Genomic DNA, 15965 nt, shown 5'->3' with positions numbered 1-15965 from the left:
TCCACTTTCCTCCACCTTCTATCCTAGATTGCATCCTGCATGTGGGAGACCCGTACAAGGTTTGGGTTGGCTGCACGGCCCTCACCAGCACCTGAAGTCTTTCCACACAGAAAAGGAACTTATAAAACACGAGGGGAACTTCGTAGCTGCTGCTTCTCTTTTATTTTTATTATTTTATTGAGGTCACATTGGCTTATAAAATTGTGTAAATTTCTGATGTACATTATTATATTTCAGTTTCTGTATAGACTGCGCTGCAGTTCACCACCAATAGTCTGGTTTTTATCTGTCACCATACATATGTGCCCCTTTACCCCTTTTGCCCTCACCCCACCCCCATCCCCTCTGGTAACCCCCAATCTGTTCTCCTTATCTTCGTGCTTGTTTATCTTCCACATATGAATGAGATCATATGACGTTTGTCATTCTCTGTCTGACTTATTTTGCTTAGCATAATACCCTCAAGGTCCATCCACGTTGTCACAAATAGCATGATTTTGTATTTTTTTTATTGTGTATATATATATGTCTTCCATCACATTTATCCATTCATTCATTGATGGGCGCTTGGGTTGCTTCCATGTCTTGGCTATTGTGAAAAATGTGGCGATGAACACAGGGTGCGTGTGTCTTTTTGAATTTTTTATTTCATGTTCTTTGGATAACTAGCCAGTAGTGGAATGGCTAGATTATATGATATTTCTATTTTTAATTTTTTGAGAAGTTTCCATGCTCTCTCTCTATATGTAATGGCCACACCAGTTTGCATTCCCGCTTAGCAGTGTATTAATCCTCTCTTAAAAGAGTGACAGGGAACTGGCCAAAGAATTTTCTGCAGAGAAAAAGGACAAAAATATTTTATCGTGTAAAATAATAGTGAAGACAGAGAATGTCAACCAGACTTTGAAAACAAGCAGACAGATATTACATTTTATTATTTTCCCCTTCTGTTGATACCTGCTAATGTGATGTTTTCATAATCACTTTGAAAATGTGGCACTTTCCAATGCTAAATGGTGGGTCAAAGTTCTATTTTCACATAATTCCAAGAGTGTAGAACCCCACATATACTCTTACTATTAAGAGATGGTATGTATTATTCAAAAGTGTAAATCACTGTTGTTAAAATTTTGTATTTAATATTTTGTGCTCTGGGTTGAAGATATGAGTGACAAGTATTTATTATAACTCAGTGATGAGTTATTTTATTATCAAGGGTGTTCACATCGTCCTTTACATGTTCGTGTTTCTAAAATATATTATGAAAAGTGCTTAACCATGATATCTGTCTAAACTTGAGAAAAATTTTAGAACAGAGTTAAGAAAATAAAAGATATTGCTAGTTCTCTCAATCTCCTACAGTACGGATAAAATTGTTAAAATGTACTAAGAAATTAGAATATTCCAGGGCCTTTTTGTTTTTTTCATGGCATCAAATTAGGCTACATATGGATTGACCTGGATGATGAACCAAAAACAGAGGGGAAAATGAGTTCCAGTTTTTATTAGAGAATTCCACCTTACACATGTTGTTTTTCAGCTTATGCTTTTTCATCATCATGCTCATTTTTCAAATAGTAAGCTTTTGCATTTGATTCAGTCAAGAACGTCAACAAGTCTATGTTCTTTTTTCTCGAATACTCTCTTTCAATTTTTCATAATAAAATACCTTGTTTGGAGTATTCTTTATACGTTTACAAAACATTCTCACAAATATTACAATTTTTAGGTCTCAAAGTAACCCTGAGTGTTAGGAATTAGCATAACTTAATAGAAGAGAAAACTGAATCTGAAAGAGGTTAAGACCTGTCAAAGGTCATATAGTTCATAAAAGTTTGGGCTAGAACCAAAATTATGAATTCTTAATTATCAGTAGAGAATTTTCTGTTTAGGTGTTCTTTTCTTACGTTGATCAGAAAGTGAGTAAAAAAACCCTTCTGATGATATTCAGTCTCCCACCCCTCAAATTTCCAACTCTTCTATTTAAACTTTTCCCAAAGACAGCCAGTGTAGAGTAATGGTTAAAAGTATGGACTCTGGAGCAAGACCACAAGGGTGTGAATCCTGGCTCTACACTATGAGCTGTGTGACTGTGGACAAGAGCTTGACTGGTCTATGCCTCAGATTACTTATCTGAAAAGCTGGGACGATAGTGATGCTTATGAAGATAGATTAAGTGACTTAAAATTTACAAAGCACTTAGAACAGTTCACAGCACAATAGTAACAATTATATCTGTGCTACTAAATAGAGGGATATCATCTCCCACTTTCATTGAATCCCTTTAAAATGGATTTGGATCCCCATCCTTTTTCAAAACTATTATTTTGAGGGTCATTAATGAACATCCATTGCCAAATTCTATTATGACTTTTCAGTCTTTATCTTCTTATTCTTTTCTGAAAGATTCAACAGGCACTACAGATCACCCACTCTTTCATGGAACATTTTCTTCAGTTGGTATGACTTTTTCACTTGATTTTTATATTCTCTTGTTTGTTCTACATTTATGACACCTCCTAAGATTTTATGTTTCTGTTCCTCAGCTGTAGGTGATCTTGGTTAATTTGTGTAATCTATCTTGGATCTCCCACTCTCGCCTCTGGAGAAATGAAAGCAAATTCATATATTTGACCCAGGCTTCATTTCATTCTAAGATCTCTAGCTGCATTTTGGGAAGGTTTACATTGATATTCTGCAAATATCTTGATTCTACCATATATTTCTACTTCTTCTATCTATCTATCTATCTATCTATCTATCATCTATCTAATATTTTTATTACAGATTTGTTCCTCCTCATGTCTTCTTTATATTTATTAATTTTATTAACCCTCATAGACGTTTACTCTAGGCTTTCTAATTTATAAAAACAGAGAACTTGAACTTATTACTCTTTAACATCCCTAACAGCATTAAAATTCAGTGAGTCCATGCAATAAATAAAAAAAAATGTGGGGCCAGCCCAGTGGCATAGTGATTATGTTCAGAAGCTCCACTTTGGCAGGCTGGGGTTCACAGGTTCAGATCCCAGGCACAGACTTGTACACTGTTCATCAGGCCATGCTGTGGTGGCATCCCACTTACAAAAAAAATAGAGGAGGATTGCCACAGATGTTGGCTTAGTGACAGTCTTCCTTAAGCAAAAAGAGGAGGATTGGCAAGAGATGTTAGCTCAAGGCCAATCTTCCTCACCCAAAAAAGGAAAGAAAATGCAAAATTTAGAAAGAAAATTATGCAATCATGAGATTTCTATTAATGAAAACTTTATTTACTTAAGACTAGTGATGGTGATAAAGAGAAACATCATAAATCCTGGATGGAAAAAAGGCATATTACATATAGAGGAATAAAGATATGAATTACAACAGACTTCTTGTCTGAAACACTGCAAGCAAAAGGATAGTGGAACACCATCTTTAAAGTACTGGAAGGAAAAAAATTGTCAACCTAAAATTCTGTACTAGGTAAAAATACCTTTTAAAATGAAATTGAAATAAAAACTCAGGTACACAAAAAGTGAAAGAATTCACTCCCAGCAGACCTGCAGTACAAGAAATGTTAAAGGAACTCCTCACAAAGAAGAAATGATATCAGATGGAAATATAGATGTATGCAAAGAAATGAAGAGTATGGGAAATGGTAAATATGTGAGTAAATATAACTGTGATATTGGGTCTAAAGAAGCTTTTAGATAATATAAAATTAATAATGTTTCAACACTGAGTATAACTTTCTACTAAATAGAACAAAGAACTATTTTTCTCGTGATCATGAGTAGTGAAAAAGAAAAAGGTTGTTTAAGTACAAAAGGGGTTTTGAACACAAAACTGAGCAATGAACCAGATTTTCTTTAACTGAGCACTGAACCAGATTTTGCTTAACTTCACTTTTAATCTGAACTCAATGGCATTTTATTTTCCTGATGGTATTCACCTCATATTTAAGATTTCTTTTTGTACTTACTTTCCTAGTTTCTTGTTCATACTTGCTCATCTTTTCTCCCTGGATTCTAATTTTTTCTTTTGCCTCTGCCTTTTCATTTATTCTTTCCACCTTGAGTATTCTCATTCCATCTGTCTTCATGGAGTTTTCTTTTGTTTAGCATAAAGTTTTGGAAACCATCTTATCTTCTTTTCCTAAAACTACTCATAAATTCAGTAAGCTTAAGAAGAATGAGAGGTGGATTAAATACTTTTGAAAGTGTGGAATATAAAATATAATACTGATGATTCAACACATTTATTGAGAACCTACAATTTACTATTCTGGGTATTTGGGATACTTCGGTGAATAGAACAAAGTAATCGCCATGCCCTCCTTCATTTTATATTCTATTGGGAAGAGACAGACAAGAAATAATAAACATAATAAATTAGAATTTTGTGCTTTACCTTAAAAGATGATATAAGTGGAGAAGATCCAAGATGGCTCCGTGAGTAGTCCTCTTTGTCTCTCGCCCTTCGAGTCTACAATTATTTGGACACTTATCGCTTGACAAAGGATATCCAGACAGCATCTCAGGACGTCTGAGACACCCACGCGACTATACATCGGAAGGCGGACGGACTTTCCTCCGGGAGGATGTGGAAATAGGTGAAAACTCTCCGACCCCGACGGGCAGCCTAGTACCCGCAAGTGGCTTTCTTCCAACGGACGCCCCCAGAGGATCCACACACATCTAGGGCAGGAGCGAGAACACAACAGAGGAGCGACGGTGGAAACAGGTGACCAGAACCCTACCTAAACCCCCCGCAATTACTCCTAAACGCAGAGGGAAACTTTGGAGTTGCACACCTGAGCCCGCGGGGAGAGTCTCTCCCCGCCATTGGCGGGGAGACCCAGCCTGGTGCCCGGGGCGCCCGGAGGGTCCCAGAGAGAGTCACGGAGGGTACGGAGGTCTCCCAGCTGCCGTTGCCCGCCCCGTGGGACTAGGGATTGCCGGAGATCTCGGAGAGGACCGGGGCTGGGGGAACTTTCAAAGGCCGGTTCTGCGACCCGGAGGGGAAGCGCCGGAGCTCCGCCCGGGCAGCAGACAAAACTCTCTGTGTGCCGTTAGCAGAGGGGCCACGCTGAGCATTCACGGCTCCGGGAGAGGCCCGGAGAGAATCCCAGAGGGCGGGGCGACCCCCAGCTGCCGTTGCCCGCCCCGTGAGGCTAGAGATTGCCAGAGATCTCGGAGAGGACTGGGGCGGGGGGAACTTTCAAAGGCCGGTTCTGCGACCCGGAGGGGAAGCGCAGGAGTTCTGCCAGGCAGCAGACAAAACTCTCTGTCTGCCATTAGCAGAGGGGCCACTCCCAGCATTCAGGGCTCCCGGGAGAGGCCCGGAGAGAAGCCCAGAGGGCGGGGCGACCCCCAGCTGCCGTTGCCCGCCCCGTGAGACTAGGGATTGCCGGAGATCTTGGAGAGGACTGGGGCTGGAGAGAGTTCCAGAGACCCAGCTTAGTAGCCTAGGGGGAAACCCTACAGGCTCACAGCAGCCTTAGGGAAAGCCTCTGCACAGCACCAGTAGAAGGCACCCAGCCGCCAGCCACAAGGCTGGAAGACCCCAGGGCAAAAGCAGCATAGCTAGGTGTACTAACCACAGACTGTAGAAGATGCCAATAGCTCTCCTGCGACCCATAGAGGACAAGTGAGATTCGGTGGGTGCCGACAGCAACGGAGCGACAAATATAAGTGATCCCACCCCTGGCCGCTGGAAAAGCCCATAACACTGTTGCAGACCCCAAGGAGAGAGCACATCTAGGTGGGCTGCAACAGTAGGCACCTGCAGCCTGAAGCCCCCCTGTGACGGCCCCCACAGCAGAGGAGGGAATCCAAAGGGCCACTGTGGCTACGAAGAGGGGCCCAGGCCCAGTTAGCAACTACGGACAGGGTTCCTGGTTGGTGAAGTATAAACAGCTGCTCCCCCCACCGCAGCAGCTGAAACAAGTGAAAGGAGCAACTAAACTCTATCTCCATGCGGAGGCACAAATCAACAACATCAAGCAATATGAAAAAATACATTAAATCTCCAGAACAGAAAGAAAGTAACAAATACACAGAAAACAATCCCAAAGAAAATGAGATATATAACCTAAATGATGATGACTTCAAAACAGCCATCATTAAGATTCTCAATGAGTTAAGAGAGAATTCTGACCGTCAACTCAACGAGTTCAGGAGCTATGTCACAAAAGAGTTTGATACGATAAAGAAGAACCAAACAGAAATATTGGAAATGAAGAACACAATAGAGGAGATTAAGAAAAATCTAGATGCTCTGAACAGTAGGGCCGATAATATGGAGGAAAGAATTAGCAATTTGGAAGATGGCAATATAGAATTGTTGCAGGCAGAGGAGGAGAGAGAAGCAAGACTTAAAAGAAATGAAGAAACTCTCTGAGAATTATCAGACACAATTAGGAGATGCAACGTAAGGATTATAGGTATACCAGAGGGAGAAGAGAAGGAGAAAGGGGCAGAAAGCCTATTCAAAGAAATAATGGCTGAGAACTTCCCAAATCTGGTGAGGGAGATGGATCTTCAGGTGACAGAAGCCAATAGATCTCCAAACTTTATCAATGCAAGAAGACCAACTCCACGGCATATAGTAGTGAAGCTAGCAAAAGTCAACGACAAGGAGAAAATATTAAGGACAGCCAGGCAAAAGAAACTAACCTACAAAGGAACCCCCATCAGGCTATCAGCAGATTTCTCAGCAGAAACTTTACAGGCTAGAAGAGAGTGGAATGATATATTCAAAAATCTGAAGGACAAAAATCTACAGCCAAGAATTCTCTACCCAGCGAAAATATCCTTCAAATACGATGGAGAAATAAAAACTTTCCCAGATAAACAAAAATTAAGGGAGTTCATTGCCACAAAACCTCCTCTTCAGGAAATCCTCAGGAAAACCCTCATTCCTGAAAAATCCAAAAAAGGAAAGGGGCTACAAAACCAAGAGCAGAGGAGATAAGTAGAAGGACAACAACAGAGAGTAGCAGCTCTACATCAGAACAGGTTAAACCATGGGACGAGAAACAAAGGAAACTGAAGAAAACCGGAAAACAAGACACAAAATGGTAGTGGTAGGCCCCCACGTCTCAATAATCACTCTAAATGTAAATGGATTGAACTCCCTAATCAAAAGACACAGAGTGGCAGGATGGATCAAAGAACAAGATCCAACAATATGCTGCCTCCAGGAAACACACCTCAGCCCCAAAGACAAACACAGACTCAGAGTGAAGGGATGGAGAACAATACTCCAAGCTAATAATGAACAAAAGAAAGCAGGTGTCGCTATACTAATATCAGACAAGGTAGATTTCAAAGCAAAACAGATAAAGAAAGATAAAGAGGGACAGTATATAATGATAAAAGGGACTCTCCACCAAGAAGACATAACACTTATAAATATATACGCACCCAACACAGGAGCACCAAAATTTGTAAAGCAACTCTTAATAGAACTAAAAGAAGACATCAACAACAATACAATAATAGTAGGGGACCTCAACACACCATTAACACCAATGGACAGAACATCCAGACAGAAAATCAACAAGGAAATAATAGAATTAAATGAAAAATTAGACCAGATGGACTTAATAGATATATATAGAACACTTCATCCAAAAACAGCAGGTTACACATTCTTCTCAAGTGCACATGGAACATTCTCAAGGATTGACCATATTTTGGGAACCAAAGCAAACATCAATAAATACAAGAGAGTTGAAATAATATCAAGCATCTTTTCTGATCATAACGCTATTAAACTAGAAATCAACTACAAGAAAAAAGCAGAGAAAGGTGCAAAAATGTGGAGACTAAACAACACGCTTCTCAACAAACAATGGATCATTGAAGAAATTAAAGAAGAAATCAAATATTATCTGGAGACAAATGAAAATGAGAACACGACATACCAAATCATTTGGGATGCAGCAAAAGCAGTCCTAAGAGGGAAATTCATCGCAATACAGGCTCACCTCACTAAACAAGAAAAAGCTCACGTAAGCAACCTCAAACGACACCTAAAAGAACTAGAAAAAGAAGAACAAACAAAGCCCAGAGTCAGTAGAAGGAGGGAAATAATAAAAATAAGAGCAGAAATAAACGATATTGAAACAAAAAAGACAATAGAAAGGATCAATGAAACAAAGAGTTGGTTCTTCGAAAGAATTAACAGAATTGACAAACCCCTAGCCAGACTCACCAAGAAAAGAAGAGAGAAATTGCAAATTAATAAAATCAGGAATGACAGAGGAGAAATCACAACAGATACCAATGAAATACAAGAGATCATAAGAGAATACTATGAAAAACTATATGCCAACAAATTGAACAACCTGGAAGAAATGGACAAATTCCTAGACTCCTACAATCTCCCCAAACTGAATCAGGAAGAAATGGAGAATCTGAATAGACCAATCACAAGTAAGGAAATAGAAACGGTAATCAAAAACCTCCCCAAAAACAAGAGTCCAGGACCAGACGGCTTCTCTGGAGAATTCTACCAAACATTCAAAGAAGACTTAATACCTATTCTCCTCAAACTGTTCCAGAAAATTGAGAAAGATGGAGAACTCCCTAACACATTCTATGAAGCCAACATCACTCTGATCCCCAAACCTGACAAGGACAACACAAAGAAGGAGAACTACAGGCCGATATCACTGATGAACATAGATGCAAAAATCCTCAACAAAATTTTGGCAAACCGATTACAGCAATACATCAAAAAGATTATACACCATGATCAAGTGGGATTTATACCAGGGACACAGGGATGGTTTAACATCCGCAAGTCAATCAACGTGATACACTACATCAACAAAATGAAAAACAAAAACCACATGATCATCTCAATAGATGCAGAGAAAGCATTCGACAAGATCCAACACCCATTTATGATAAAAACCCTCAGTAAAATGGGTATAGAAGGAAAGTACCTCAACATAATAAAGGCCATATATGATAGACCCACAGCCAACATCATACTCAATGGACAAAAGCTGAAAGCCATCCCTCTGAGGACAGGAACAAGACAAGGGTGCCCACTTTCACCACTCCTATTCAACATAGTACTGGAGGTGCTGGCCAGAGCAATTCGGCAGGAAAAAGAAATAAAAGGAATCCAAATAGGTAACGAAGAAGTAAAACTCTCGTTGTTTGCAGACGACATGATCTTATATATAGAAAACCCCAAAGAATCCACAGAAAAACTATTAGAAATAATCAACAACTACAGCAAAGTAGCAGGGTATAAAATTAACGTGCATAAATCAGTAGCATTTCTATACACTAACAATAAACTAACAGAAAAAGAACTCAAGAACTCTATCCCATTCACAATCGCAACGAAAAGAATAAAATACCTTGGGATAAACTTAACCAAGGAAGTGAAGGATCTATACAATGAAAACTACAAGACTTTCTTGAAAGAAATAGGCGATGACATAAAGAGATGGAAAAACATTCCTTGCACATGGATTGGAAGAATAAACATAGTTAAAATGTCTATACTACCTAAAGCAATATACAGATTCAATGCTATCCCAATCAGAATCCCAAGAACATTCTTCACAGAAATTGAACAAACAATCCTAAAATTCATATGGGGGAACAAAAGACCGCGAATTGCTAAAGCAATCCTGAGCAAGAAAAACAAAGCCGGTGGAATCACAATCCCCAATTTCAAAACATACTACAAAGCTACAGTGATCAAAACAGCATGGTACTGGTACAAAAACAGGTCCACAGATCAATGGAACAGAATTGAAAGCCCAGAGATAAAACCACACATCTATGGACAGCTAATCTTCGACAAAGGAGCAGAGGGCCTACAATGGAGAAAAGAAAGTCTCTTCAACAAATGGTGCTGGGAAAACTGGACAGCCACATGCAAAAGATTGAAAATTGACCATTCTTTTTCACCACACACCAAAATAAACTCAAAATGGATCAAAGACCTAAAGATTAGGCCTGAGACAATAAGTCTTTTGGAAGAGAATATAGGCAGTACACTCTTTGACATCAGTTTCAAAAGAATCTTTTCGGACACTGTAACTCCTCAGTTGAGGGAAACAATAGAAAGAATAAACAAATGGGACTTCATCAGACTAAAGAGCTTCTTCAAGGCAAGGGAAAACAGGATTGAAACAAAAAAACAGCTCACTAATTGGGAAAAAATATTTACAAGCCACTTATCCGACAAAGGGTTAATCTCCATAATATACAAAGAACTCACACTGCTTAACAACAAAAAAACAAACAACCCGATCAAAAAATGGGCAGAGGACATGAACAGACATTTCTCAAAAGAAGATATGAATATGGCCAATAGACACATGAAAAGATGTTCATCATCGCTAATCATCAGGGAAATGCAAATCAAAACTACACTAAGATATCACCTTACCCCCGTTAGATTGGCAAAAACATCCAAAACCAAGAACGACAAATGTTGGAGAGGTTGTGGAGAAAGAGGAACCCTCATACACTGTTGGTGGGAATGCAAACTGGTACAGCCACTATGGAAAACAGTATGGAGATTTCTCAAAAAGTTAAAAATAGAAATACCCTATGACCCAGCCATCCCATTACTGGGTATCTATCCTAAGAACCTGATATCAGATATCTCAAGAGTCCGTTGCACCCCTATGTTCATTGCAGCATTATTTACAATAGCCAAGACGTGGAACCAGCCTACAGGCCCAGAAACTGATGATTGGATAAAGAAGATATGGTATATATACACAATGGAATACTACTCAGCCATAAAAAAAGACGAAATTGGCCCATTCACAACAATGTGGATGGACCTCGAGGGCATTATGTTAAGCGAAATAAGTCAGTCAGAGAAAGACGAACTCTATATGACTCCACTCATAGGTGGAAATTAGTATATTGAGAAGGAGATCTGATCGGTGGTTACCAGGGAAAAGGGGGGGTGGGGGGAGGGTACGGAGGGGGAAGTGGTGTACCCACAACATGACTAACAAAAATGTACAACTGAAATCTCACAAGGTTGTAATCTATCATAACATTAAAAAAAAAAAGTTCTTTAAAAAAAAAAAGATGATATAAGTTATAGAAAAAAATTAAAGCAGGGAAAAGTAGATGACTATGGGAGGCAAAACTTGGAACAGTAAATGAAGTGGTCAAGCCATGCCTCATTGAAAAAGTGAGATTTGACAGAAGATTTTAAGGTATTTCCAGGCAAAGGGACAATTAGACAAGAGCCAGATGCTAAAACAAGAGCATGTCAGAAGTGTCCACAGAACATCAAGAAGACCAAGGTGGCTAGAGTCGAGTGATCTTGGGGGAGACACAGGATAGGTCAGAGAAGTAACGGGGACTTGGTGATGAAGGACTTTGTAGGTCACTGAAAAGACTTTTACTTTTATCTGAGTATGATAGAAGGCATTGCCAAGTTTTGAGCAGGGAAGTAACATTATCTGACATGTTTAGAAGGACCACTCTGACTACTGTATTGAGAATAAATTTTAGGACATAAGAGAGCAAGAGCAGAACCAGGTCAATCTTTTTCACCAATTCAGGCAAGAGATGCTGACGGTTTAGACTACATGGTAGCAGGAAAGGTGGTAACAAATGACAGATTATGGGTATATTTTGAGGGTAGATTCAATGAACTGGTTAATTGATTAAATGTGGGGTGTGAGAGAAAGGGGGGTCAATGAGGATGTCAAGATTCATTTACACAACTAGACATACAGAGCTGCCTTCAACCTGAGATGGGGAATATTTAGAATTAGTTGTGAGATTTCTCTTAGGCACATAAATGAAGGTACTGAGTGAATAATCTAATGCCTGAGTTAACAATTCAGGGGATAAATCCAGGCTGAAGATAGAAATTTGGAAATTATCATCATATAGACATTATGTAAAGGCAGAGAGAGACTGGATGAGATCACTAAAAGAATAAGTGGAAATAAAGAGCAGAAGACACCAAAGAACAAAACCCTAGAAATTTCTACCCTTAAAAGGTTGGAGACAGGGGAAAGAATCTACCAAGAAGACTGAGGAGGAACAACTAGTAAGACTGTTTCCCTCATGTTTCTACATCTAACCTTTGCAAACAGGATTTAAGCCATGTGTGAAAAGTAATCCTGCCTCCAGTTTCATCTGGGACCAGAAACCCTTCTTTCTGGAGCTGTGCAGGTTTGATGGCACCATGAGGACTGCTTGCACTGTGTTCCATAGGATCCTGCTGATGCTCCCTTCACCTCAGTGCCCTGTGAGGACAATCAGCAGGGCTGCGACATGAGAGCCTGGTCTGTTCAGTCAGACAGGGGTAGGTTCAAGCCCACCTCCTGTTAGCTCTATGAGCTCTGCAACTCACCTAAACCTTCAAGCCACAATTTGTTTATCTGTAAAATGGAGATGATAGTGTTGAAAGGATTAAATTAATCAATGAATCAATAAATTAATGTATGCAAGTGCATACAAAAGAGTAATCACTCACTTAATCAACATATCCTTCTCTAGGCACCTTGATAGATGCTGAGGATTCAGTGTAAACTGGAGCAATTAGCTCTCTTCCATCAAGGTGCATACATCTTCTTCAGGGAGATAAAAGATAAACAAGCAGAAAATTGAAAGTGCTATTAAGGAAACAAATAAGAGGCTGAGATAGATAAACAGTGAGGGAAGCTGCTTTTCACAGGGAGGTCTGAAAAGGCTTTGAAGAAGTGATATTTGAGATATGAAGGATGAGGAGGGTTCAAATAGGAGAAGTGGGGGAAAGAACATGCAAGTTAGAAGGGTACGTTGTGACAAGTTGTTGGTTTCAATGGACTCTTTTAGAGTTGACTCGACAAGCTCAGCTGGGCTGTTTCCTAAATCTCCTCTTCTACTGAAGGTGCTGTTTGTCTTTTCTTCTTTGAATCTGCCTTGTACATTCTGTTACAGATCCTCACACTTGCCTCGGTGATCTTCATCTTCCACCTCTTGCCAATCTTTTCCTCTTTATTCTGGACTTTGAACAAGCCAAACTAGGACAATACACACAACCGATGAGTGGTGATTTCTTAGTAAGTTACAATTAGCATGACTTCCTGATTTATTTTGGATTGGGGGAAGGGATTTGGAAGATGAAGAAGTTATTCAGCAGTGTATTGGAAAAGTAACTGCAGGGATTGGGAATAAAGCAATCTATGGGCACCATGGGCTGTGCCCTATGCCAGACACATTTGCATACGCCTCCTTCTTTAATTTTCATATTAAATATCATTCTGATATCATAGCTAATATCATTCTCAATGGACAAAAATGGAAAGCTACCCCTCTAAGAACAAGAACCAGACAAGGATGCCCACTTTCATCACTCTTATTTAACATAGTATTAGAAGTCCTAGCCAGAGCAATCAGGCAAGAAAAAGAAATAAAAGGGATCCAAATGGGAGAAGAAGACGTGAAACTGTCACTATTTGCAGATGATATGATTTTATATAGAGAAAACCCTAAATCTAGTGAAAAATTTTTAGAAATAATACATGAGTACAGTCAAGTTGCAGGATATAAAAGTAACATGCAAAAATCAGTCGTGTTTCTATACACTAACAACAAAGTAGCAGAAAGAGAAATTAAGAATATAATCCCATTTATAGCTGCAACAAAAAGAATAAAATACCTAGGGATAAACTTAACCAAAGAGATGAAAGATCAGTACACCAAAAACTATAAAACACTGTTGAAAGAAACTGAAGAAGATACAAAGAAATGGAAAGATATTCCGTGCTCTTGAATTGGAAGAATTAACTTAGTTAAAATGTCCATACTTCCTAAAGCAATCTACAGATTCAACGTAATCCCTACCAAAGTTCCAACAACATTTTTCACACAAATAGAACAAAGAATCCTAAAATTTATGTGGAACAACAAAAGACCCTGAATAGCCAAAGGAATCTTGAGAAAAAAGAGCAAAGCTGGAGGTATCACACTCCCTGATACCAAAATATACTACAAAGCGATAGTAATGAAAACGACATGGTACTGGCACAAAAACAGACACACAGATCAATGGAACAGAATTGAGAGCCCAGAAATAAACTCACACATATATGGACAGCTAATTTTCAACAAGGGAGTCAAGAGCATGTGATGGAGAAAGGAGAGTCTCTTCCATAAATGGTCTTGGGAAAACTGGACAGCCACGTGCAAAAGAATGAAAGCAGACCATTATCTTACACCATGCACAAAAATCAACTCAACATGGATTAAAGACTTGAATGTAAGACCTGAAACCATGAAACTTCTAGAAGAAAACATAGGCAGTACGCTCCTTGACATCAGTCCAGCAGCATATTTTCAAGTACCATGTCTGACCAGAAAAAGGGAAACAAAAGAAAAAATGAACAAATGGGACTACGTCAAACTAAAAAGCTTCTGCACAGCAAAGGAAACCATCAACAAAACGAAAAGACAACCTAACAATTGGAAGAAGATATTTGCAAACCATATATCAGATAAGGGGATAATATCCAAAATATACAGAGAACTCATACGTCTCAACAACAAATAAACCAATAACCCAATTATAAAATGGGCAAAAGATCTGAACAGAGATTTCTTCAAAGAAGATATACAGATGGCCAACAGGCACATAAAAAGATGTTCAGCATTATTAGCTATCAGGGAAATGCAAGTCAAAACTACAATGAGACACCACCTCACTCCCGTCAGAATGGCTATAATTAACAAGACAGGCAACAACAAGTGTTAGAGAGGTTGTGGAGAGAAGGAAACCCCGGTACACCGCTGGTGGGAGTGCAAACTGGTGTAGCCACTATGGAAAATTATGGAGTTTCCTCAGAAATTAACAATAGATCTACCATATGGTCCAGCTATTCCACCGCTAGGTATTTATCCAAAGAGCTTGAAAACACAAATGCGTAAAGATACATGCACCCCTATGTTCATTGCAGCCTTATTCACAATAGCCAAGACTTGGAAGCAACCGAGGTGCCCATCAAGGGACAAATGGATAAAGATGATGTGGTATATATACACAATGGAATACTGCTCAGCCATAGAAATGATGAAATCTGGCCATTTGTGACAATATGGATGGAACTTGAGGGTAATATGCTAAGCGAAATGAGTCAGAGGGAGAAAGTCAAACACCATATAGTTTCACTCATAAGCAGAACGTAAAAACAACAACAAACAAACACATAGCAACAGAGATTTGATTAGTGGTTACCAGCGGGGAAGAGGGGAGGAAGGAAGATGAAAGGGGTAATTAGGCACGTGTGTAGTGATGGATTGTATTTAGTCTTTGGGTGGTGAACATGATATAATCTACACAGAATTCGAAATATATTATGATGTACAGCTGAAAGTTATATAATGTTATAATCCAATGTTACTGCAATTAAAAAAATAAATAATAAAAGAAAACTTCATAGCAATCTTGTGAAGTGATATTAATAACACAGTTTCAACATAAGGAAACTGTGGGATGAAATAATTAAGTTACTTCCTAAACCACACAGCTATTAAGTGGCAGAAGAAGAACTCAAACCCATGGTGATCTGATGCTCTCCTGCTGAGTTTTTGGTGGAAAAATAATAACAACGCTACGTGTAATATATTCCAGACATAATTATAATTATTTTGCTTAATTTCATTTAATCTTTGATGTAGGATCTATTATTATCTCCATTTTGCAGGTGAAGAAACCGACACTCAGGTTACCCATGCTCACAATGCTGCGGTTGGATTTGAACCCTAGCAGTCTGATTACATAGCCAAGGAAGCTACAGGGCATCAGTGCTTATGAAGAATGCTCCATTGTCATGATCAAAGAAAAAATTCTATTGGGTCTTCACTGAGTCTACCACATCTTTAATATTGATTCTTTTAAAGGAATGCCTAGATTTATAAATATATGTGTGTATAAATTATAATTATTTAGTAACCAGAGTCAAAATTGTTGTTTTGATTTTTTTTT

Source organism: Equus przewalskii, chromosome 8 (assembly GCF_037783145.1).
Source record: "Equus przewalskii isolate Varuska chromosome 8, EquPr2, whole genome shotgun sequence".
NCBI classification, from domain to species: Eukaryota; Metazoa; Chordata; class Mammalia; order Perissodactyla; family Equidae; genus Equus; species Equus przewalskii.
Note: the sequence above shows the minus strand (reverse complement) of the source record.